The sequence below is a fragment of the Delphinus delphis genome, chromosome 9, assembly GCF_949987515.2.
Source record: "Delphinus delphis chromosome 9, mDelDel1.2, whole genome shotgun sequence".
Lineage (NCBI taxonomy): Eukaryota > Metazoa > Chordata > Mammalia > Artiodactyla > Delphinidae > Delphinus > Delphinus delphis.
In genome coordinates this window covers 47,560,149-47,586,811 of record NC_082691.1, presented here as the reverse complement: position 1 = coordinate 47,586,811, position 26,663 = coordinate 47,560,149, and the positions used below count along the sequence as shown (strand labels likewise).

General features: G+C 40.2%; 1 long non-coding RNA gene across 1 annotated transcript in view; it reads left to right on the top strand.

Annotated features, from left to right (window-relative positions):
• Window positions 1-26,663, top strand: part of LOC132430645 (uncharacterized) — a 219,211-nt gene that overhangs the window by 168,565 nt on the left and 23,983 nt on the right. The window contains exon 4 of the long non-coding RNA XR_009520541.1: window positions 3,363-3,469. This is a non-coding gene — a long non-coding RNA (uncharacterized lncRNA). The remainder of the gene's footprint in view (window positions 1-3,362; window positions 3,470-26,663) is intronic.

Here is a 26,663-nt window from a genome sequence, read left to right as displayed (position 1 = left end):
TCATGCTGAAAAGAATTAACCATACCATCTATGCTTTTCAAGGGCATTCCTTTCAATAAATAACTTTATTTCACACCTACTGAAAGCCAGGCTTTGTGCTAACTAATGCTGTGGGTATGGAGATGGAGAAGACAAAGATGCTCACTCAGGAAATTCCCTGAATATGGGAGAGGATGATGAAGTATAATAGTATAGAATAAATATAAATATTGATTATTTTCAATAAAGACAGATAACTTGAGTCTATTGCTTTCACTAAAAGAAAGCAAAAGAGAGATAGACAAGTAGACAGAGAGTAGACAGATAAAGATACAGATCTAGACATAAATTCCTATATGCCTAAAATGGAAAATTTTTAAATTCTACATACTCACCATCAACCCCTCCTCACCTCCAGTCCTATCCAGGCCCTCCAGATAATAAACATACAATCTAAAGAAATCAGCATGCTCGCTAAACAAATGCATTTTTAGAACAAGTCCCTTAGCTGCTCCGTCATCCTCTTCCCAACCAGATTGTTTCCTCCAAGCCACTCCTACTCAGGAATTCTGGAGCTCTCAAAAAAGGGCCCATCCTAACAGTGCCTCCAGATAATTATAGTAAAAAAATTATCTGGTCCCTCTGTCTGAAATTAAACTCTTTGTCCTTCAGACTTCCAATGCATTTATACTTGCCTCTCCTAGAGCAACTACTGCTTTCCCTAGATTCTTTTTTTTAAAACATACATTTAATATTTATTTATTTTATTATTTATTTATTTTACTATTTTTGGCTGCGTGGCATCTTAGTTGCGGCACACAGGATAATTGTTGCAGCATGCTGGGTCTTTCGTTGCAGCATACGGGCTTCTCTCTACTTGTGGCATGCGGGTTTTCTCCCTTTAATTGTGGCGTGTGGGCTCCAGAGCACGTGGGCTCTGTAGTTTGCGTCACGCAGTCTCTCTAGTTGAGGTGTGCAGGCTCAGTAGTTGTGTCACGTGGGCTTAGTTGCCCCGCGGCATGTGGGATCTTAGTTCCTCGACCAGGGAGTGAACCCGTGTCCCCTGCATTGGAAGGTGGATTCTTTACCACTGGACCACCAGAGAAGTCCCTCCCTAGATTCTTTTTTTTTTTTTTTTTTTTAATTTTTGCAGTACGCGGGCCTCTCACTGTTGTGGCCTCTCCCTTTGCGGAGCACAGGCTCCGGACACGCAGGCTCAGCAGCCATGGCTTACGGGCCCAGCCGCTCTGCGGCATGTGGGATCTTTCCGGACCGGGGCACGAACCCGTGTCCCCTGCATTGGCAGGCAGACTAAACCACTGCGCCACCAGGGAAGCCCCCTCCGTAGATTCTTAATCAGTTTTTTTCACATTTTAAAAATCATCCCTGGTGATGCAATGGATAAGCCTCCATGCTCCCAATGCAGGGGGCCTGGGTTCAATCCCTGGTCAGGGAACTAGATCCCACACGCATGCCGCAACTAAGAGTTCACATGCCACAACTAAGGAGCTGGCGAGCCACAACTAAAGAGCCCTAGAACCGCAAGTAAGGAGCCCGCCTGCCACAACTAAGACCCGGGGCAACCAAATAAATAAATAAATATTTTTTAAAATTAAATCATTGTACATCTTGCAGTCAATGGGTACATTTACTTTAAGGTTTCTTTTTTCCCAAGAATATGTTATTTATTTATTTTTTGGCTGCGTTGGGTCTTCGTTGCTATACACGGGCTTTCTCTAATTGCAGCGAGCTAGGGCTACTCTTCATTGCAGTGTATGGGCTTCTCATTGCGCTGGCTTCTCTTGTTTCAGAGCACAGGCTCTAGGCACACGGGCTTCAGTAGTTGTGGCACACAGGCTGAGTTGCTCTGTGGCACATGGGATCTTCCTGGACCAGGGATCAAACCTGTGTCCCCTGTATTGGCAGGCAGATTCTTAACCACTGCAGATTCTTCCCCATCAGGGAAGCCCCCCAAGAATATGTTATGAAATTGATGGTGCATCTTGTGCTGATTCATTAATTCAACAAGCATTTTTGAGCACCTGCTGTGTACTGGGCTCGATGCTAGGCACTTGGGCCATATCTCACAGCCTTTGAAGACCTGTATCTCATGACAGTTTCAAAATTTATCAAATGCTAGGCAAATTCAAAGCAGCTGGAGAATATTGCTTCTAAAATCTGGATTCAAAATCTGTTGACTTCTTGATTTGGATTTTTACATGCATATTAAAGTGACTTTTAAAAATCTTACAATAATGTCATTCTAAATAAAGTGAGGTTTTGGAGCTGAGACGCAATGAACACATTACAGTGTGTGCTGTGGTAATGTAGAGCCGCTATCCACACAGATGGTATTGATTTTCATTTCCTGTGAAGCTGAATCAACATGTTGTGGCTAATGTCTACATAATTTAATGTATTGAATAAAATGTACCATTTCTCTCTACTGGGGGATAAAAGGTCTTACTTGACTGTGGTACCTTGTGCTCTGAAAGCCACAACAGACATGTTTAACAATCCTTAGTTATTAAAAATCAACCTAAGAAAATCTTTCCTGTTTCTTAAAAAAAACCATAATTTTTCTTTAACTCTTTTTTTTTTTTAATATCAGAGTAGAAGAAAGGAAAGGCAAGTGTTAATAGAATTTTCTCTTAGGCTAACGTGTTTTGCAGATAAAATTCCATTATGGTGCCAACATCGTAAGATAGCCACAAAATGCCTGGAAGGATATACAGCAAGAATCAACAAGCTAAGGCATCAGTACCAAATGGGATGCTCTGCTCCTCAGGGTCCATGGCAGGGCTAAGAGGGGCCCTCCCTTCCTGTGCCCCTCATCGGCCTCCCTCCTGGGTGACCAGGGCTCTCATCTGACTCTCTGACTGTCTGAAGCCACTCACTGCAGCACCTCCCATGTCAATCTCCTATGTTACAGTCTCTGCATTTATTAAAACGGAGACAATTATCCTCAGTCTGCCAACCTCACAAGATTTTTGTGGGGAATCGGATTAAATAACTTATGTGAAAACACTCATAAAATTGTAAAGTGTAATACAAATGTACATCATACTTTAAATGGTATTATGGTTTTCTTATTATCACTCAGTGTTTGGAGCATCTTGCTCCAAAATTACCTGCTCCCCTGACCATCAAAACTACGAGTCCTTTGAATCTGATTGGTCAGTGATTCAGTTTTCTGGCTGCAGAACCTTACAATAATGTGTGAATGAATGATAGTTTTTAAAAGGACATCAGAATTGATAAAATGTGATGGGAGAAAGCAGTTTTTGTATATTGGTATGTTGGCCATTTTATCACCATCAAACAAACAGTGGTTAACAACCACTAAAAGAATTTTGATCTTGCCCACTCATTTTCTTTTTCAGATCTCCCCAGAGAAGTGTCTTTCCTTGCTATTAGGTGATTCAACATTGGGAGAAGAGGGAGGACTGAAAGGAGGAGAGGCTCTTTGTCTATGGGGCAGGAGTTTAAGGTGAGTCAAATAACTGACTGAGTAGGTGTGAAAGCAAAGAGGGTTTAAGAAGTGTTGCTAAAGGCTATGTGTCCTCTTCAGAGGGTTGGTTAAGTATAAGTAAGGAGACTGAGCATATCAGATTTTTTTCAACTTCCAGGCTTTGACTGCTATACTGCTGTAAGACTGGACCACATGTGTCATAGCTTCATATCAACATTTATTTAACACTGAACTAATGCCAGATAATATATGTAATCACTTTTCATACATTATCCTATTTACTATTTACTCTCATCCCGCAAAACATGCTACTGCACCCAGTTTTATACATGAGGAAAACCCAGGCTTGAAGTTAGAGCCTACCACAGTAACACAACTAGGATGTTTCAAAGCCAGGACTTGAATTTCAGAGACTGACCTCTCAATCACTCACTGTACAACTTCATGCAAACCAGTACCCCTCCCCCATTGGTAGATTGTACAGGAGAAAGGACTTTGATCAGCTGTGATGAGGGATAGTAGGGGAGAAAAGTGGAGTCTTTAGTTTCCCTTCTCTAATCAAGTTGGTGCCTCAAGTTCAGGAAAGCAGAGTTGGAACAGCCCTCATTTGTGTAGGTTAGTGACAACTTTGCTATTTATTGTTAAAGAAGCTGAATAATGGTGTACCAGATGGTACACAGAAATAGCTTTTGAAATAACATTCAAAAAGAATACAAGAGCCAACACCTACATTCCCTACAAGCAAAAAAGGAAGCTGCCTACATGAAATTAAGTTATTTGACTACACTTAAAGTAGAGGCGATATTGAACTCAATTTGGAAGAGGTGAGTCCAGTCTCAAAATGCAGGGCCATGATCCAAAGGAACCAGAATAGTTGAGAAAACTGTTTATTGGTGGTCGGAGCTTTGAAACTACAGATGATAGCTTAAGAGAACATTTTGAGAAATGGGGCACACTTACAGATTATGTGGTGATACGAGACCCCCAAACAAAACGTTCCAGGGGCTTTGGTTTTGTGACTAACTCTTGTGTTGAAGAGGTGGATGCAGCAATGTGTGCTCAACCACACAAGGCTGATGCCCATCTAACAGTGAAGAAAATTTTTGTTGGTGGTATTAAAGAAGATACAGGGAAGCAGCTGCATAGCACAGGGAGATCAGCTCGGTGCTTTGTGACCACCTAGAGGGGTGGGATAGGGAGGGTGGGAGGGAGACGCAAGAGGGAGGAGATATGGGGATATATGTATACATATAGCTGATTCACTTTGTTATACCTCAGAAACTAACACAACATTGTAAAGCAATTATACTCCAATAAAGATGTTAAAAAAAAAGATACAGAAGAATATAATTTGAGAGACTACTTTGAAAAGTATGGCAAGATTGAAACCATAGAAGTTATGGAAGACAGGCAGAGTGGAAAAAAGAGAAGATTTTCTTTTGTAACTTTTGATGATCATGATACAGTTGACAAAATTATTGTTCAGAAGTACCACACTATTAATGGGGATAAGTGTAAAGTGAAAAAGTCCCCTTTCTAAACAAGAAATGTAGTCTGTTGGATCACAAAGAGGTCGTGGAGGTGGATCTGGCAACGTTATGTGTGGTGGAGGAAACTTTGGAGGTGGTGGAGGTAACTTTGGCCGTGGTGGAAACTTTGGTGGAAGAGGAGGCTGGTGGTGGTAGACGTGGATATGGAAACCAAGGTGGTGGATATGGAGGCAGTGGTGGAGGATATGATGGTTACAATGAAGGAGGAAGTTTTGGAGGTAACTATGGTGGTGTTGGGAACTATAATGATTTTGGAAATTATAGTGGACAACAGCAATCAAATTATGGACCCATAAAGGGGGACAGTTTTGGTGGAAGAAGTCTGGGCAGTCCCTATGGTGGTGGTTATGGATCTGGTGGTGGAAGTGGTGGATGGTAGCAGAAGGTTCTAAAAACTCAGAAGAAAAGGGCTACATTTCTCAGCAGGAGAGAGAGCAAGGAGTTGTCAAGAAAACTGCAGGTTACTTTGAGACAGTCGTCCCCAAAGCATTAGAGCAACTGTAAAAATCTGCCACGGAAGGAATGATGATCCATAGTTAGAAACGGTACTGCAGCTTAACAGGAAACCCTTCTTGTTCAGGACTGTCACAGACACAGTTTGCAAAAAGTGCAGCTATTTATTAATGCAATGTAGTGTCAATTAGATGTACATTCCTGAGGTCTTTTATCTGTTGTAGCTTTGTCATTTTCTTTTCATTATATCAGGTATATTGCCCTGTAAATTGTGGTAGTCGTACCAGGAACAAAAAATTAAGGAATTTTTAACTTTTCATAACAATAAAAATAAAGGAAGGGCATTCCCTGTTACAGATATCTTTGTAACTGGCAGATTAATTCATAAGTAATCCCAAATTTAGACATTATGATCAATCAAATCTACAGTCATATCTAGATGTTTCTCCTTTAACAACAATGGAAGGAAATTCTTTTTATTTTTTTGAAATTTGTAATTAAATAAATTAATACACAGAATTATGTCATGGGTAAACTATAAACAAAATTACCAGATACTTATCTGATTTATAGATAGTCTGCTAGGCTTAAGTTGATTCTATTGTCTTTGGATTCCTAACGATATCTAGTACACTGGCTTACCTATATAGATGACTATTGAATTAAAGAATGAACATGGACAGCTAACAGATTACAATACCTATATTTCTTCAGTAGAATATGATTCTTGGTTAACTGCTAATGCCGTTTTGCAAGGGACAGCTAAATTCTAGCCCTCAGTGGCTAGGCTCAAATGATAGACTAAATGTCCAAAGAAAACCTTCTAGTACAGCACAAGTTAATATGCTAAATAAAACATTTTAAATGTTTAAAATCTATAGCAAAGCTGTTGAGAAGTAAAGGATTCCTTTAGAGGCCAGAAATAAGAAAATAAGAGCCAACAGAGCCAACAGTGCTTGTTCAAACACTGGAGGCAACTTTTGCCCTACAGGTACTTGCTGAGGCTTTCTGGCTGAGAGCTGAGCTTCCCAGCCAGTGTGAAAATCCTGTCAACCCTTGGGGTGATCAGCTGGACTTGGGGCAGCTAGAGCTTCCACTAGGCTAATCACCTCCATCCAGATACAGCCTCTTCCAGGACTGAGGAGGACTGCTCAGGCACAGTGAGTGGGTGGGCCCACAGTCCTTCCAGAGGACAAGCCCTATAATGTCAGCTGCCCCTCAGCACTGCCTGAACTCACTGAGTACAGCCCAACAGGAGCTCTACAACCTGACATCAACTCCGTCAGCCAACTGCAGATGGACCATCGTGGACAGCAGTTCAGCCTGTGGAACTGTTGTAGGAGGTCATGATCCTGGTGCCCAAGGAGCCCCACCAAGACGAGAGTTTTGAAGCTGGGAAACTAGGCAGGGTCTTCTAGAATCCAAAGCTCCATGAGGTGCATCTCATCCGTCTTTACTCATGGAAGGTGTTTTAGTTTCCCAGGGCAGCCATGACACATGATCACAAACTGAGTGGCTGAAAACAACAGAAACTTATTCTCTCACAGTCCTGGAGGCTAGAAATCTGAAATCAGTTGGCAGGACCACGTTCCCTCTGAAGCCTCTAGGAAAAGACTCCTTCCTTGCCTCTTCCTAGTTTCTGGTGGCTCCCAGCAATCCTTAGCATACTTTGACTTGTAACTACATTATTCTAATCTCTGCCTCCATAGTCATATGGCCTTCTTCTCCGTGCATCTGTGTCTCTCTGTGTCCTCTCTTCTTGTCAGGACACCAGTCATTGGATTTACTGCCCACCCTAATCCAGCATGACCTCATCTTAATTAGTTGCATCTGCAAAGACCCTAGTTCCAAATAAGTTCACATAATGATGTTCCTGGTGGGCATCAGGGGGAGCACTTATTCAACCCACTACAGAATATATTTCTGTCTGTCTGTGGCTGATGTGCCCTTTTAGCGACATATCACTAGTATCTTCTCAAAGTGACTGCTATGATAATGCCTGAGCAGTTTACGAATTAGAGAAACGTTCAGTTGAATTGCATATAGCCATTTCAGGCAAAAAGGAAATATGATTAAACAATTTGAAAATATTTTGTTTAGAAATTTTCTATTTAATATCTTAAAGTAAGGTATAATGTATAATCTTAGTGTATACAATTTAACAACCCACATATCCATCAATAAGAGAATAGATATAAAAATTGAGATCAAACAATAGATTAAATACAACAATAAAAATAAACAAAACGCAGCTTTAGATGACAACACAGGTTAATCTCAAAGCCATAATGTTGAGCAAAAAAGGGCTGGTCACAGAAGCATACACGTAGATGTGATTCAGTTCATATGAAGTTCAGAAGCTCATGAAATTAAGTGATTTATTATTTAAGGATACATACATATGTGGTATAACCATAAAGAAAAGCAAGGGAATTAATACAACAGTATTCAGGATAGTGGTTACCTCTGAAAGGCAAGAGGTGATAGGATTAGGAAGGGACCCACGGCATAGGGAAATTCAGAGGTATTGTTATGTTCTATTTCTCAAACTGGGTGGAGGGTACATTGCTGTTCATTTTATTATTTTTTGCTGTACATTTACATTATATGCACTCTTCCATGTATGTTCCAGAATGTAAAAGCCAACCTAAGGAAGGGCGTCATGCATCCAGTGAGAGCTTTGTGTTTATTTTTTTTAATAGCCTCCATAGCTGATTCAACATAGAGAGTGTCTTGATATTATTTATGAGAATAAAGGATACATATAAGTGAAAATAGAATCATGAGAGTTTACTGACACCATGACTCTGGGATTTAGAGAAGTCCCACTAAATCCAGTTACCATCTCTTTGAGATGCTGAGCAGTGGCTGCCAACTAGAAATAGCACAAGGAAATTAATGGAGGGGAGGAGGTGGGACTTCAGAGGGATTAGCCAAAGGTATGTTGCACCACTTCCTGTTATTCACTGCACAAGTCCAGAACTTCTCGAGCTTCGCCCTATCAGTTGCCCAAGTTGTCCATTGTTGGAAGAGTGGGGCAGAATAGCCAAAGACAGAGAAAGACCAGTTTGAAGGGAAACTATCCACAGCACCTTTAAAAATAACTCTGGTCAAAACTTGCAACCAATAGATAAATAAGTCCTGGAGATCTAACGTACAGTATAGTGAACATAGACAACAATATTGTATTATAATCATCAAACTTGCTAAGAGACTAGATCTTAATTATTCCCGCCACAAAAAAAGAAATAATAATTGTGTGACCTGATAGAGGTGCCAACTGATGCTACAATGGCAATCATATTACAATCTATAATCATATTATGTGTATCAAATCAACATATTGTACACCTTAAACTTATACAATGTTATATGTCAAATATCTTTCAATTAAATAAACAAAACTCTAGTCAGACTAGCACAGAGGGTCAGAGTCAAAGGAATCTATTGTTCCTTCTCTTGGTGTCAGGCTTCCTTACGGGGTGGGGGAGGCAGGTGTGGGAGAATTATTAAAAAAAAAAAAGTTATATCTCAAAATAATTCATGTTGTCTAACAAAACAGTAAAGATAAATTAAAAACATCTATCTGCCTACCAACAATGCCGTTACCACAGACTCACCCCCCAGCCAATCTCCATAGCCCTATTATACACATTTATTAATTTCATGCAACTGGTAGCAATTCACGATAGTGACATGAAAAAATCTGGTACCAGAGTAGAAACGTATGCTCTCAAACCTTATTTAAAATCAAACTTTCTCATAGCTTGGTTTCCATTCAGCTCAACCTAATTTCTCTCAGGACCTGGGCCAGCAATCATACTAATTTGCATGACCACCACTGTTTAAACAGCCCCCTTAGTTTTCGATGAATGACCTTTTATGTACTATCAGACTTTTGATGCATAAATCAACTACCCTTATTCTCGTAGGCCTGGGGCAAGGGTGGAGAAGACTGACTGTAGCTACAAAGCTGCATAACTAAAAGACAAAGGCATTAAAAGCAACCCTCCAAAAAGGAAAACAAAACTAGTGAAATGAGGCATACAGTAGGCCCTACTCAAAGCAAGAATATGTGCATGCAACTTTTTGATTGAGCTGCTGTATCTAGGCAGCAATATTTTTGTCTGTAGTTGGGCTACCACCCTTTCCAGCCTGATACCATTGTCCTAAAGGTCAATAATCATTTATTTATGCTGATTGAAAAGGAGTCTCAAAGGCAAAAAGGTAGCTGTACTTGAGCAATTTACATTCTAAGGGGGAAAACATGAGACAAACCAAAGGCAGTGTGAGAGCCTTCCAGCCACTCACAGCCTTGGCAACTTAAAACATTAAGTATTTTTACTAAGGACCTACTGTATAGCAAAGAGAACTCTACTCAGTACTCTATACAGTGAATATGGAATTGGGTGGAGAAATGGAATCCACATGTATGGAGAGCATTATATATGAGTATGTAGAGGATGTCAAATATTTTACCTTCTCCTGTCAAATTTTCTAACTGCATTTCATTTAACCACCACTAAGAGAGGTTCTCCTTGCTGAGTTTTAAGAAATCTAGTGAAGAGTTGCCTTATCAACTTCTAGGGAGTGGAAACATTCAGAACTCATGCTGTCAGAGCAAAATAACTATTATGTTTCCTCCATAAAGCTAAATTAAATTATTAAGTCAGCAATTTTCAAATCGTGGACTCTGAAGACCCAGGGCTCTAAAAGGCATCAGTGGGGAATCCTTAAAAAGCACACACAGTAATCATATAAGACATTTAAATTAGAACAGCCTCTGTTTCTCCAACACAACTCTACAGTAAGAAACTTTAAGAAGTTTCTTCCTTAAAACAAGAAACAAAAACACAACAACTAAATCTAAGGCAAAAGGATACCATAACTTGAGAGTGTGTAATGGATTAGGCAGTGACTCCACAGGATCCTGTCCTAGGAGTAAATGGTACTTATATCAGACTTGCTTTCAAAAATAATTGGGGGAAAGGGTAAAGATAATGAAAGGTTTGAGTCTACTTAGTGTTGGCTACATCTCAAGTGCTGTATGTTTTGCTATATAGTCTCTCAGATTGCAAGGCCACTTTCAATTCCAAATAGCATTTCCTCTAGATTCAGAAAAGTAGACCTGCTTCTTCCATAGTCTGTGTCTGAGCCCTGAGAAGACTGACAATCACCATAAAATATTACTAAAAATATTTTAGATTTGGCAAATTTAACCACATTTTTGCCTTCTGAACAGTTTCTCTGAATTTAAATCTGAGGACATTTCAAGGAAAATTTAATTTTCACCTCTCTGATTAACTTGCACTTCATTTCTCATAATATTTTCTAAGATCTACTTTATAGCCAAAAAGAGAAATCAGCCTTTGGGTCTGTGAACGAGTAAACCATATTTTCCACAAAATAAGTGAACTAAAGTTAATTAAATGGTAACATGTTTTCAAACTCAAAACTCTTATAGAATTGATACTTTGCAAACCCTTACACTCATTCAGCTCATTTAAAGATCACCTATAGTGTACAAAGCCTTACACTACATAGTGGGTTGGTATAGAAAAATGAACAAAAAAATTGCCCTTGCTTTCACAAAGCTTCCTACCTCCTGGGGAAGGCCAGTGATACCAAACTAAAACAAAATGTAATAAATATGAAGGAAATGGGATTCAAAAAGTACAATAGGAGGTGCAAAGTATGAAACTGCCAATCACAATTGGGAGTGCCAATTTACAAGGACGGTTTCTTGGAGAAAATACCAATCTATTTGGGCCTCAAAGGATGTGTGGAGTTTTAACAGTAAAACAGGGAATGAAAGGCATCGCATGCAGTGACTAACATGACCAAAAACAAAGTGTGAGAATATATTTTGTACTGGAGGATGTAAAAAAATCTATTGGTGTGGCAGGAGTGAAGCTTACTTGGCCAAGAGGAAGATGTGGTAATAAAAATGTTGAAGTGGTAGTTTGGACCAGATTATAAAAGACCTTGAATGCCTTGCTGAGGAATTCGAACTTTTTAATTTAAATAATAGAATCATAGATGAAGATGGTGGAGTAGGAGGACATGGAGCTCCCTCCCACCACAAACACATCAAAAATACATCTACATGTGGAATAATTCTCCCAGAAAACTAACCGGAAGCCATCAGAAGAACTAAACAATCAAAGCTGCAAGAAAGATCTTCATGTAACTGGGTAGGACAGAAAAGAGGCATCGGGTCGGGAGCTGCACCCCAGGGAAGGGTCTGTAAGGAAGAGAAGGTTCACATGGGTGGACCCTCACCCTGGGGCGCCAACACGTCAAGCCACAATCTGGACATCACAGTCTTGGGATCCTGTGTGGAGGAGACAAGCCCCCGTGGCTGCTGGGAGAATCACTGGGACAGACAGAAGGGCTGGTGAAGCCTAGACTCCACTTGTGAGGAGTGTGTGCATGCTGGCTTGCCGACAATCAAGGCAGAGAGAGCCTTGCACAGACAGCAGCCGACTCACTGCACATCCCAGTCTGAACAGGGTGAACACCCGAGGCCCACTCACTCCACACCACAGCCTGCTGTAAGATCTGGGCCAACTGAGAGCCCTGGGAAAAGACGCAGTCTAGTCATGCAGAGACAGACCAGGGGTTCTGGACTGTGATCTGGGTGGGGCGGCAGTGGCCAGTGTCAGTGCCCACAGGAGCACACAGCGGTTCCTCTCCCAGCAACAGTACCCCGGCTCCACCCGCCCACTCCACGCTGCAGCTTAGTGCTGGATCTGGGGAAAATAGGTGTTGGGTCAAAACTGCCACAGAGGCAGCCCAGATCTCTGGCAGAAGCACAGCCACCTCAATTGCTACAGCCACAGCGCCTCAACCCCCAGCCCCAGCCTACTCCACACCACAGCTTTGCACCAGATCTGGGACAGGCACAACAGAGGAAGGGATGCAACCTTGGGCTGCTTCTGAACAGAGCCACAGATGCCTACACAAGCAGTGCATAGGTTCTCTGTGAGCGCAAGGGCCTCACGTGCTACAGCAATCGCCTCCTTTGGGGCAGAGCATGCACTCAAGGGCAACAGAGCCTGATCAAGCCAACCCTCAGGGCTTCGTTCCAACAACTGGGGAGCAGACCCTGCCCCTGACAGGGCCACAACAGCCAAGGAGCAGGGAGCAAGTCCCGTCTCACACCCTGCTGAGGCTCTAGACCCTCCCTGTCAAGGGAATAACAGCACACACTGAGAAAAGAGCCAAAGTAGGATAAACTGACTCTTTTGATGTGTACTCAAAGGGATGTATAGGAGGGCAGGGGCAGAAGTCTAGAATGAGTCTTAGGCCTCTCCATGGCCATTATGTAAGATAGAAACAACCAGAGATTAGCAGAATTGAAGGAAAACATCACAACTTAGATTTGGAGCACTTGAGTTCCAGGTGCTAGGTAGATATCCATGGAGGAATGGCAAAAATACAGTTGATGAGCGGGTCTACTCCTCAGAAAAAAGACCAAAATAGAGCCATAGGTTTGGACAGGGCAAGGTTAAGGTATATGGGCATGATAACTAGACTAAAGTTTGGTGCACCTCTTTATTTTTTTTTAACATGACTATTTTCTTCCAGGTTTATTGAGATACAATTGACATGTAGCATTGTGTAAATTTAAGGTGTACAACATGACAATTTGATATACAGACAGACTGTGAAATAATTACCACAATATGATTAGTTAACACATCCATCACTTCACATAGTTAACTTCTTTTCTGGTGCACCTGTTTGGACTGATATTCTTTCAATACCTGGTTGTATTAGTTTGCTGGAGCTGCCATGACAAAGTACTACAGACTGGGTGCCTTAAAAAAATAGAAATTTATTTTCTCACAGTTCTGGAGACTAGAAGTCCAAGATTAAGGTGTCAACTGTTTTGATGCCTTCTGAGGCTTCTCCCCTTGGTTTGTAGATGGCCAACTTCCCCCTGTGTCTGAATACTGTCTTTCCTCTGTACATTTCTGTGTCCAAATTTATTCTTCTTAATAAGGGCAGCAGTAATATTGGATTAGGACTCACCTTAATGACATCATTTTAACTTAATTGCCTCTTTAAAGATCCTATCTCCAAATATATCACATTCTGAGGTACTAGGATTAGGACTTCAACATAGGCATTTTTTGGCGGGGGTGGGGGAGTGGGGGGAGGACATAATTCAGCCCATAGTCAGTATTATTGAAAGGAGAGATGGAGCACTGTGTAGGAAAGGGTGGAGAAGGAAAATCACAGGTGACAAATCAGTAATTCAGCTTATCTTTTTGTTGTATACCTTGCTCAGCAAAACAGAAGTACTAAAGATCACCCCTCACCCTCTCTACATGGTAGTTTAAAATCATCTGTTGGTAATTGAGCATGATGGATAGTGTGAAGATCATAATATACTGAATCTGACATATATGTATATGACTATAAGGCACATGAACTGTCTACCAGATATTCAGGCACACTACACAGCCAGAATAATAAAAGCAACACACAAACAGACCAATGGAATAAAATGCAGAGCCTAGAAACACATTTGCATAAATGGGAAGTTGATATATGATAAAGGTGGCATCACCAGGGCTTCCCTGGTGGCGCAGTGGTTGAGGGTCCGCCTGCCGATGCAGGGGACACGGGTTCGTGCCCCGGTCCGGGAAGATCCCACATGCTTCGGAGCCGCTGGGCCCGTGAGCCATGGCCGCTAAGCCTGCGCCTCTGGAGCCTGTGCTCCGCAACAGGAGAGGCCACAACAGTGAGAGGCCCGCGTACCGCAAAAAAAAAAAAAAAAAAGGTGGCATCACAAATCAGTGATGATTTTTAGGAAGGTTCATGGTAAACTGGCTTATTCTATGGAGAAAAAATGAATCTATATGATATACAGAAGTGAATTCTAGATGGTTTATAAAACTTACCTGTGAAAGGTAATACTGTATAGTTAACAGAAGAAAATGTTGGCTCTTTGCAGCCAGCACAGATTGATGGGCATTTCTGGAGACAACTGGATTAGTCCTGTTTTAAACTACCATTAAACCTCATGTGTGTGCTGTGCTTGCTGCTGGGACTCTGACCGAGGCAGTAATTGGTACCAGGTATGGGGGCGTGACAAATAGATCCTCAAAATGGGATTCTGGGACTGAGTTGCTCCTATTTGAAGAGTGCACAGAGTGCCAGAGGAATAGAAAACACCTGTAATCCACAGCATAGCATCACGGTCACTCAGATTATCACCAATTGTGGCCTTGAGTGAAGATAGAGACCAAGGCGCTGTCAGGTAGCGGCTGTGGTAATATTAGTGATTACCAAGATGTTGGAGGTGGGGTGGGGGAATGACTACTTACAGCTGCTCTGGAGAGTGTATGTAAAGAAAAAGATAAACATAAAGTCTTCAATTTCCAACCCAAGGCAGTTGTAGAGAACCAGAAAGCCCCTATGGTGCCATATAATTTCCTCATCTCATGTAGCTGAAAAGCAGACTTGGCTGAGAATCAGGCCAGGGCTTGACTGTAAGAGTTGGAATTGCTATTTCATTTAAATATACCAGGGACCAGGTCTCTTTTGCTAACATGGGAGACTAGTTGGGAAGGAGTAGGGCTCTCATGATCGGGGTGGGATATTTGGACAAACACAGGCAATAGCTTTAAATACCCACTTATCTCTGTATCATTCTCACAGGGACCTTGATTGAATTGGTATCCCACAAAACATCACCCCAGTCCATTTTCTGGGGACAGTATACTAATTGGATCTGATGAGTGGGAAAAGGCAAGGATCTCAAAGCCTTAATAAGATATGTGTGCCAGAGAGGGGACGTAAAGAAAGTTCACAGGTCTGCCCCATGGGGAAGTTTCTGTGAGTTCAGTGTTCTGGAGCATATTGGGATATTTTTTCTAAAGAAGAGACATACTGATGCACCTTGAGCCTTTCTCTATGAAGATAAAGGTACAAACAACACCTGGTGGACCTTCTTGGACTTTAGAGGCAACATATATTTGTGTTACTCTGATACTAATAACACTAGAACAAAACAGAAAGAAAAGTATAAATGCATAAACATTAAAAAGGGTGATGGTGGACAGGATATGTGTTTAACCCATTTGTAGACTGATAATAATAACCAGAAAAGTTGCTACATTCTCTATTGGTTGGTTAGTTGTTATACATTTGTGTATAGTCCTCAGGATGAACTTAAGTATGTACACCTGTGTGTGTGTGCGCGCGCGCGCGCGCGCGCGCGAGAGAGAGAGAGAGAGAGAGAGAGAGAGAGAGAGAGAAAGAAAGAATGACAGAATGTATTTTTTAGGTAAATTATTTCAAAATACTGAAACTTTCAGTACATTGATCTCCCTGAATTGAGCCTTCCTTAAGTGCTTTAAGACCTTGCTATTTGAAGTGAGGTCCTCAATCACAGGGATCAGCATCACCTGGGAACTTTAAATGGCGACTCTGAGGCCTACCTAGGGTCTCAGAATCAGAATTCTGCGCCCAGTCTTAGGCCCACCCAGACTGGATCAGAATCTGCATTCTAACAAAACCGCCAGGTGATTTTTATACAAACTAAAAACTTAGAAGCCTCACCCTAAAGTATATGTTTATTTTGGAAAATGCATCAGACATTGGGGAAGCCTGGGTTGCATCCTCACTAGCTTCAGGGGTACTGGTATCATATAAGAAATTTCCACTTGTCACTTTAAGCAAAGCCTTGGGCCTTCAGCTGTGTGCTTTTCCATGAAACCTTTGGACTAAAAGAAAAGGAAAACTGAATGAGAACCCTTGATAACTACTACAGATACTATTCATAGGTTTATCATCTTTGCAGTTTGTCTCCAAAAGATTCTAGTTCTCCACAAAACTCTTGTCTTTTCTTGTCTCAAAACACATATATTAGGCTGAAAGCCCACCCAGAAAGTATTTGCAGATCAAGTGCCTTTGGGTCTTCACATGTTGTCTTTGTCTACAGCTCTCTTTCCACAACCCCTCCTTGCTCTTCTGCTGGCTAACTCCTACTAGAGCCTCTGGTCCCAGTCTTATCTTCTGAGGACTATTCCCTGACCTCCCCTCCTCACCCCACCCCACCCCATCGCACCCTCGGCACTCAGCTAGCAGCCCTTCCTGGGAACCTCCAGGTCATGCTTCTATTCTAGAATGGGGCACACTGAAGTGAAATTGCCTAAAAGCTCTGTGAGGGTGAGATGGCAATCTCTGTGTAACTACAGCACATACACCTACCCTGTCGCTTCTCAGGTGCCTATTTTACTTGCTAGGTGAAGGAATGATACATACAGGAAAATCTGTACCCAAGACCATATAGCTGGGATTAGAGCCAAGTTCTGACTAAGCCTCCAAACCCCGTGGGTACTACCCCACGGTGCCTCTAGGTAACCTCCTAAATAACCAGAGTAAAAGGATTTCAAAGCAGAGATTGTGACATATAATCATCATGTTTATTTTACGCAGAAAGTGCATATTTTTACATATATAATCATGTTAGCATCACCATGCAGAGCTCCAGTACCGCCAAGTAAAGAGTAGTGAGAAATACATTAGGAAGAAAAGCTGTCCTTAGAATAAAATAGTTGTAAGGAAATGAGTATCAGACACAATAAGTGCTTTGAAAGAAAATTCAAATATATATTGTAGTCTTCCTTTATTGCAAAAAAAAGTAGTCTAATTTTCACTCTCTTCAGTCACTTAAATTCTTAAATTTATTTTCAGAAATGAGTGATTGTTTAGTTGTGACAGTTGTGACACTTGATCCCTTAAGAGTTCTTCCATTTTCTGTTTGAATTTGTTAATTATGGTAGCCTGAAGGCTGAAAATTATTTCTCTCTTACCCTGGCACACCTTTCTTTTCTTTCCTTCTCTCTCTCCCTTTTTTTTAAGTATAAATGAAACTCTAACCCAGTTAGTTCTTCTTGGTCTGATTGCCAGACTTTCCAGTAATCACATCTGAGTTTTTTCCAACATGTGGGCAATTTTCATTATTTCGATCCAGCAGTGACCTTTGGAATTCCGGAATCATTTTCCCTCCCCTTCCTGGTGCCCCCAGGAGACTTAGAAGCACAAACACCTGAGGTACCTCTGGGCATCTTCACATCTGTTGGCATAGAAGATGAAGGCCACTGTGTGGTAGATTTTCAACAACAGGTGTTGAGCTTGGGGAAGAGTTCCTTGGTTTTTGAGGGCTGGGCAGAAGCAGTACTTGATCCTTAGTTTCCAGGCTCTTTGGAAACACTTAGAAAACAAAGTTAATCTGTTTATACAAAGCTCACATTGAGAAACCACAGTATGCAATTGCTAAGCAAAAGTAGGCAGGTTTTTGGTTTCAAAGTTCTACATTTTGTATCAATTTTCTATGCAGAGCAACTCAGTCTTTCTGTCTGGGGTTATGCCTCCTTGATGCATGTTGAATCCATGAAATATTATGTTTTCAAGGAGTACCTTATTGTTCTTATGCCCAGTTTTCAACAGTGCATACAAAGTTGAAATTTTTTCCAAGATGAATTAGCCCAGTGGAAGTTTTTCACTAGGAACAATGCAAAAGAGTGAATACCATCTATATTATCTGCCTTATGAAAGTCTCTGGAATCACTGTTTTTCTTTGTTCACTGGTAGTAAAGACTCTAAAGTACAGAAACAATAGAAACACTGTGTTTAACTCAAAATATCACTGAAATCCCATTTTAGGAAAATCTGTTTCTTGCAGATTTTCTCTGAAAAGTACAAAGTGTCGCTTGGTGTGCAGTTATCTGCCAGTGTAAATGGTATAAATGGATGATTACTTAAACACGGCTTCTTTTAGAAGAGAGTTCGAGGACTTCACAAAAGCACCAAGTTGTGCTTGCCATCCAGGTGAGCCTCTTGAAGGTAAATAATTTGACTTAAAGGATTGTTAGAAACTTTTGTTATCTCCTTATCTGGGCAATAATTACTATATCTCTAATCTGCTTTTTTAAGATCGGTTGGGGTTTGATTCCTTCCAAATATCTTAAAATCAGGAATTAGTTAATGGGAATGGAAAGGTAGCTGAGCGTGTCAAAGATAAGTGGTCATCTTTATCTAAACACCAAGTATTACCTTTCCTATCCTGTAGCATGAAGCTGGCCACAATCTGCCTCTGAGGCCTTGCAGTAAATGTGTTTTAAATATCCCATAGATTTGGAATTTTGGAGCAATGTTCATCTCAGAACATCACGTTCAGAAGAGCCTAATGATCTTGAAGAGATGAGTTCCAACTCAGATATTCTGTAGTACTATAATCAGTCAGGTAGTCCTTTCATTGGGCACCACCAGATCCTTTTGCAGAGTATGAGCTTTCACTGACTTCCAAGTAGTGAAACAATCTTTGTCCTGTTGGGTTACCCTTTTAAGATAGGCTTCTGATGCCTGTGGACTAAACATTCCTCTTACAGTACCACATTCTTGCTTCTGCTTTCAAGTATGCAAGTGCCTACGTACTGCTCATTCTCAAGTTTATATCAGATTTCAGTAGGCATTTGCCTCGGAGGTTTTGCAGACCTTTGTGATCGGACTTATTTTTCTCACTTAGTGAAAATTTGCTGTTAATAGACCAAAGTGTCAGAAAATTCAGAGTATTTTATTCCTCTTAGTCAGGGTTTAGCTCACCCTGCCAGCTACCAAGCAAGGACATTCCACTGCTGGAGAGGTAGACCAGGTAGGAATGTGGGTGTCTTAGCAGAAATCCAACCCCACTAGAGGAAAAAAAAATTCAAAGGAAGTGTCCTGGTGATGGGTCCATGGTCCAAAGACAAAGACCATGCCATAGACATGTAGGCAAGCCAATCCAAGAGCCATAATTGCATCTTCCAGTTGGCATTCAGATGGAACCATGTATTTACAAATTGTTTCCCAAATATTTTTCTTAGCTTTGATTCACCATTGTTTTGTCAGGAGTGCTCCTTTCTATTTCACAGAAGGGGAAAGTTGCACCAAGAGAGATTACCAGACTGGCATAAGATAGTTTATCCCCTCTGTCAGTTCAATGTCGACATGAGTTTTCTCCTCTTTCCTAACCTAACTGAGCCAAATGGCCTTTACTTCTCTGTTATTCCCACTGTTGCTGGATCTTTGTAATAAAAGTGAATCTGTTTCAACTAAGGGTGTAATTCCAGACCTACTGGCAGGCCTGAGGCAGAAGAAATAACAAAGACCTACTAATGATGAGGGAAATTACTAGAATTTCCATGGAATAGAGGTATCACTAACAAATAACACATCTTGCCTCAAGGAGTCAAGAGACTACTAGATTCCTTTTATTATTTTAATTTTTTACTATAATAATTCATCATCAGTTAGTTACCTACTAGCAGAGAGTACATTTACTTTTACTCAAAATATCACCATCCCCAACTTTGCAAAAATAACCTTTTCAGAGTAAAAAACACTGGCAGTATTTTCTAAAGATGGCCATCCCAATATCTCTGTTCCCACAAGATCTTCTAAACCTTACCACTCCCATTTCAAGACGTGGAATCTAATTATCCTCTTTCCTTGTAACCAGTGAAATGTGGTAGAAGTCTGTGTGACTCTGAACCTAGGTCCGAAAAAAAAAACTGTTATATCTTCCACCTTGTTGGACGGAACACTCATACTGAGTCCTAAGCAACCATGTACACAGTCGGACTGCCATTCGGCCACCATACTGTGAGGAAGCCTAACTTAGCCCACCAGGAGAGGCCACATGGAGGAGCCCTGACACTATGTGAAGACAATAGACAGATGGAGAGATGGGAAGATAGAGAGATAGATAGGAAGAGATATGCCAGGCCAGCCAGCAACTGCTCCAGACCATTATTTCAGCACCAACTACTAGTTATTTATAACTGTGTAAAAGACTGCAAGCTAGATCCACCTAGCTGAGCCCATCCCAAGTTTGTGACCCACAGAAACTATGAGATTATGTTATGATTGTTGTTGTTTTAAGCCACTGACTTCCTGGGGTGATTTGTTATGCAGCAATAATAACCAAAACAGATACCATTCTATAAAGGAGAGACTGCCTATGAATTTATTTCTCTGAGACTTCTGTAATCACCAAGATAGGAATTGAAGGGATGATGGACTAACCACCATCCATAACACTCACTTCCTTTTGCTCCTTTAACTAGAATTAGTTTCATAGAAAAATTGGGAGGTAATATGGCTTAATAACCTACACACACATCTTACAGCACCAGGTTTTGCCAGCTTATACTCATCTGACAGCATTGTCTTCAAGGTAGGCAATGCCTTTCTGGATCTAGAACTAATTTAAATTATACTATGTACACTCCCTCCATCCCTAGAAATTCTGTCACTCTCTGGATGCAAGAACAAAATAGCATCATGTCATCTCTCAATAGTTAGCAATAAGCTTTGCAAAATATTTTTCTTGTTGCCCTTGTCTTACTTATTTTGAAATGTATTTATTTTTATGTAAAGCTGAAAGTATTGACACATGCTGTACCTTTCCTTTAGAAAAAGTGCATTTGCTTGACATGGCACCTGTGCGCGTACAGCTGACGTGTTCTACTGGTGCAAACGGATAATTTCTACATTTCACAGATCCTGCCTTCTCACTAATTTGGCAAAGTGGGTGTTTGGGATTGCTTCTTTTTATTTATTTTATTTTTATTTTTTGGCACTTTGCAAAGCTTGAGTGTAAGGAGAGAGAGGAAATAATACCAAGCTGATTTTGAAAAAGCAAACCTGCAAAGAATCTGCTGTTAGATATTCTGCTGTGCTGGGTGGTTGTGCTCTAATTAAGTGTTATAAGTTAGAGACATCCAGGTTTATGGCAACTAAAATTACAGCCAGTAACTTTTACTTTTGCATTTTTCATGAAAACAATGAGAAATTGCTCTAGCACATGAACAGTCGGTCATGCCCTTAATAAAAGGTAGATGAGAGTGAGTGTTATCTACTTGAATATCACATTTATTTTAAACATCAAGTAGGCAACTCCATGGTTAAGAAGTGTAATGTTTCTCTGAATCATAAAAATGAAAAACTATGGCCCACTTCATTTTAACTAATTCATCCAAAGAGCTCTAGGAGTAGGAAGAAATTTTATCTTGTAGAAAATGGGAATTCTAAACACTGGTCACCTGCTTTAGAACATGACCACATGATTTTTTTGGTTACTTGATCACTTATTATTATGGGCTTTCTATAGGTTTTTATGATGATTATTATTCATAGTTCTTAAATAAAAATACCTCCATAGTTCTTGAATTTTCCCCATTTATGTTATTTGTGTCCTTTCAAAGCAGCTTAGTAATTTGTGTGTACTTAATACTCTTTCCTAGGTAATGAATGCATAACCTCTATACCAAGTAGGGCCTTATTCATCTCCTCTTTTGAAAACACTATCAGTAAAAACTACCCACATTCAATCTGCCTATGGCTTTGGCAGAGCTTGAAAACGTTATGACTCCAAGATACACCATTAGCTTAATATCTGATCTCATTAAGCTATGTTGCTTTCTAAGCATAATGTAAACAAAGTAGAATTATTAACAACTTCCCTGAGTCATACGGTATAATTTATTTTTATAGCAGCTAGTTGTTAAATGAGGATATGTCTTTACATAGCACTTATGTTTCATTGTGTCCTCTGTCTTAACTGTTCATGAAAAAAACAGTTCTGCTTTCAAACACATGAAAGAAGTAAGGAAAAGAACTGTAAAGTAAAAAACCTTATTTTACTTTCACATTTCCAATAGTATGAACAGATTTTTTAAAAATCCACAAGGCTGTATTTTAAAAAGGTGCTCTCCATTAATTTACTGTGTTTCTTATTTGGCATTAAATAGAAAACTAATTCAAAATTAAATTTCAACTCTATAAAATATATCATGATTACATATATATTTATTGCAAATTTCTACTTAGATAACGCTTTTAGAATATCAGTATTAGCAACTGAGCTTAGGACTTGGATTATTAATTTACTTTCTTTCCCCAACCAAGCAAAATGAAAACCAACTCTTGTGGATGTAACCAATTTTGACTTAGGTTTTCTATAGCAAACTACTCCTGAGTTTGTCGTTTTACACCACTGGACTTTTCATTAACAGAACTTAAACTGGAGACAGTTCTGTGCTATGCCAAACAAAATGAGGCCCATTATGAACAGAAAATGTACCCCTCCCTTTTCGTTTTATTGCTTTCACTTAGAGAGTGATTAAAAGTAAACAAAAACTTCAAAAAATCGACAATAAAGTGTTCTTCATTTGGACAGCATGCTTTGTTGTTGACTTGGATGAAAAAGGACCTCTAAAAATATGTTATATCATTTGGCCAGGTTTATATATACTATAACTATAGATATAGATGTCTAAAATTTTCTGCAGACTTTGATTTCAGACTACATGCGGACTATAAGAAATTATGGAACTTAGCTTCCCTATGGTGACTTCAAGCAGGCTACACCTATTCAGGAGTAGGCACTCCAGTACCACGTGAGAGCTAGCACAATTCAGGAGAACGAGACTATGGAGCATTCAGTGAGGGACACTTGACTCGCTTTACATCATGCAATAAACAATAAATTAATATTCACAAAACAAGCAATGCCCAGGGAGGACTAAAAACACCTCCCTTGCCTCTTTTATGACATTTCCGATAACGTTACTTGGATAGTGCCTTCCAGACAAAGACATTTTGGCAATGGTTACACTGGGACTGTTTAAACAGAGCCATTTTTCAGCAACTAATTGCATTTCTTAGAGCAATATGAGTTGCCACCCACCCAGCACAAACCCCACTAAAAGCTTTCTTAGATTCCAAATAGGAAGTCACAGTCCTCAACCATCTGAACTTTGTGTTGTTGTATAACACCTACATTAACAACTTTGTTCCTGATATTATGACAATGAATGAAGCACACCTCTTATTTAACAAGATGAAAATCTTGAGATGAACAGTTGATTTCCCATTTACCTCCACGTTTCCATGAATATGTAACTAGCATTGCTATTTTTCTAAAATAAGGAATAGTTAATACAGAAATTTTATGCAAAGTTCTTTCAGAAACTGGTTCCCCCCACCACCCCACCGCAAAAGGTTCCCTGAGTTGCTGCCTTCTGTCCATTTTAAAAGCTGAGTTTGGCACCAAAAACGTTTAAGAAAATGACAGAAAAATAGCGTCATCAGCAACTTCAAAGTAAGGCCATAAAATTCAGAATTTGTTGCTAAAAATCTTCCAGGTCTAAACCACACATGGAGATATTTTTCCCCTCATTTCTCAAAGCAAAAAAAGCTGTGTTGAGGATCGCCCAGGTTTATTAATTTTGCAATTGATTATACTGATTGCATGAAGATTTCCATCTAAAAATATGGCAGTTATGCAGGTTACTCATTTAAGCGAATAAGTAACTACAGGTTTTTTAAGTAGCAGACACTTAAAACTCAGGGAGTCATTTGCCCCCTTCTTTCACCTGCTTGAAATTTCTATTCATCATTTTGAATAAGAGAGTGGGGGAGGGAGGCAATGCATGTTAACTGGTAACAATCAAGACCCTTCGATGCAACAATTCAAAAATCTAAAATGATGATCTGTGGGAGCTTTACAGATAATTAAAATACAACATTGTCTTAATAAAGTACCTCCACGTAATTAAATAGAGCCTCATCCCCAGAAGGAGGAACGAAAAAATCCTCTAGGGGCTGAAAGGCCTTCAAAGACTCCAAAGGCCTTCTGAGGCTCAGCCAGAGCTTCCTCCCACCAGTACACTTCTCCTTCAGTGCCTCCAGTGGTTCTCAACAGGAAAGGGGGACTGGGCATTTTCAGTTGTCCCAACTGAAAATGAGGGGGTGCTCATGGCATTTAGTGCCAGGGGCCAGGGATGCCAAACAGGCCCACGAAAAAAAGATTGCTCCACCCCAAAAGCCCTGACTCCTTATCAAAAGAAGACCTTTTGTATTTGCTTTCATCTGCCCAGAATGCTCTTAGCTCTCACAATAAATTTGGTGAAGGGATGAATGAAATCTCCCTTGGATGCTAATTTTAACTGAATAAACAGAACCTATTATCATCACAGTATGATGCAGAGTTTCTCAAACTGGCCTGATGTCCCACTGACACTTAAGTTCCATGAGGGCAGAGGTTCTTGCCTGTTTTGTTTGCTGATGGAGCCCTAGCACCTAGAATGTGACTGATATATATTACATGTTTAATAAATACATGTTCAAAAATGATTGAGTCAAAAGGATCCAGTGGGATGACTCATAAAAACACAAATAATTGGGCTCAGCTTAGACCTGCTGAATGAGAAACTCCAGGGATCAAGCCAAATGGATCTGGGACAATGCCTTGCTCTACCACTTAATTGCATGGCACCATAAGCAAGGCACCTCATCTCTCTGAGTCTGATTCATTCATTAAACAGATAGTTTAGGATGCCTACTGTGTTTCAGCTTTGTGCTACTGCTGTGGATATACTGATGGGCAAAACAATATAGCCCTTGCCTTCATGGAGTTCTTGGGTCCTTATCTTTAAAATAGGAATAAATAATATCAATGCCTAGGGTTAATGTGCAAGTCAAATGAGATAAAAATGTAAATTCAAAATTTAACACCAAAGCCTTAGTATGGAATTTGTTTCTTTACTGATGTCCTGTTTACATGTCAACAAAAGAAAAATCACCCCCACTCGGCACACAGCAAAGCTTTCTGAAAACAGTCTTTAACGTGTCTCTTACCCAAGCACCACCCTGTGTCAGAAGCCACCCAACTCTACTGTCAGTCAAGAAATCAGACCAGTGAGATATCCGTGTTATGAAACCTTTTGTCTTTTTCGCATTTTAAGTTTTCATTATTCAGGACTCCACATTTCAACTGAAGTGTGAAATTAGTACTTAATTGTCATTATCAACATTAATCATGGTGCTTTTTATTTGTAGAGTGCACTCAGATACATCTCATACAATCGTAACAACTCATTTAAGATAGGCAGAGTTGATTTTATCTCATTTTATAGATGCTCAAAAAGTTGATGCTCTTTTGCCCACGGCATTATACTGGGAAGGAAAAACCTAGATCATGCACAGATCTTCCTTCTGTTAGACTCTTAAAGAAAGTTACTCAGAGCAGAACAAATTCCTCTAAAGCCTTCCCTCTTAGTAGTATGATCCATGAACCAACAGGATCAGTATCACCTGGGAGTTTGTCAGAAATTCAGGATCTCAGGTTCCATCTCATCCAGTGGAATCAAAATTTGCCTTTTCACCAGACCACCCAGGTGATTTGTATGCATGTTAAAGTTTGAGATGCACCCTTCTAGGAAAAATAACTGTTTTACGTGGAGCACACGTTGAATCATTTAATAACCCTTGGAATTCTTAACATGCTGAACTCAGCTTGTGACTAATACGTTGTATAATACCAGCTGATAAATAATCATTTTTCATGAGTAATCTGTAAATGGATGAGTGAATGAATGAGTGCCTAAATACCACAATGAATTTTATAGTGTCTTCATTTTTTCTTGCAAAAGTACAATAAATCATCAGGATGAATGTTCATTTTCCTGCTGTCAGTCATCTACTCACTCTTGAGTCCTCCAAGATGGTCCCTGGCTGGAGAGTTTGAAAATCCAAAATTTCATTTCTACAGTATGCATTCGAACACCTAATTACTTCCTTAAAACTCTGCATGTAGGATCAACTACCTTCTTATAGCCACTAGCAAGGCTTGAGAACCAGAGGCTGAAGGAACACTTGGACGTAAAAATAATTTATTTAGCAAATTTTTTTTGTACCTCTCCTCGTGTAAGGCACAGATTAGGCCCAGAGAAGACATGGAGAATTTTAGCTCCTTCCTTAGTAGCACTGTGTGGGAATCAAAGATGAAATGGTATTGTCATTAACAAACTGACATTCTAAAATTTGAATAGTTGTATTATAAGGTACAATGTGATAAATTCCACCAGAAAAGAAAAGATCAAGCACCCTGGTCATTTAGAGGAAGGGGAGGCTGCCCATGCTCTGTGCAGGAGTTAGGAGGGCAAGCAGTTTTCAACAGGAAATGTGTTATTGAGCAGTATCCCTGCAAGCTGAGATGGATGGAGTTCAGGTGAGGCCCCAGGCCTAAGGAACAGCAACTGAGTCTAATTGTCAGGAAGGAGGCTCAGTGACCACGGTATGAGCGTGTCTGGGGGAGAGGTGATTCCAAGGAGCTTTGATGGTAACAACTAAGGCTGTGTCTGGAC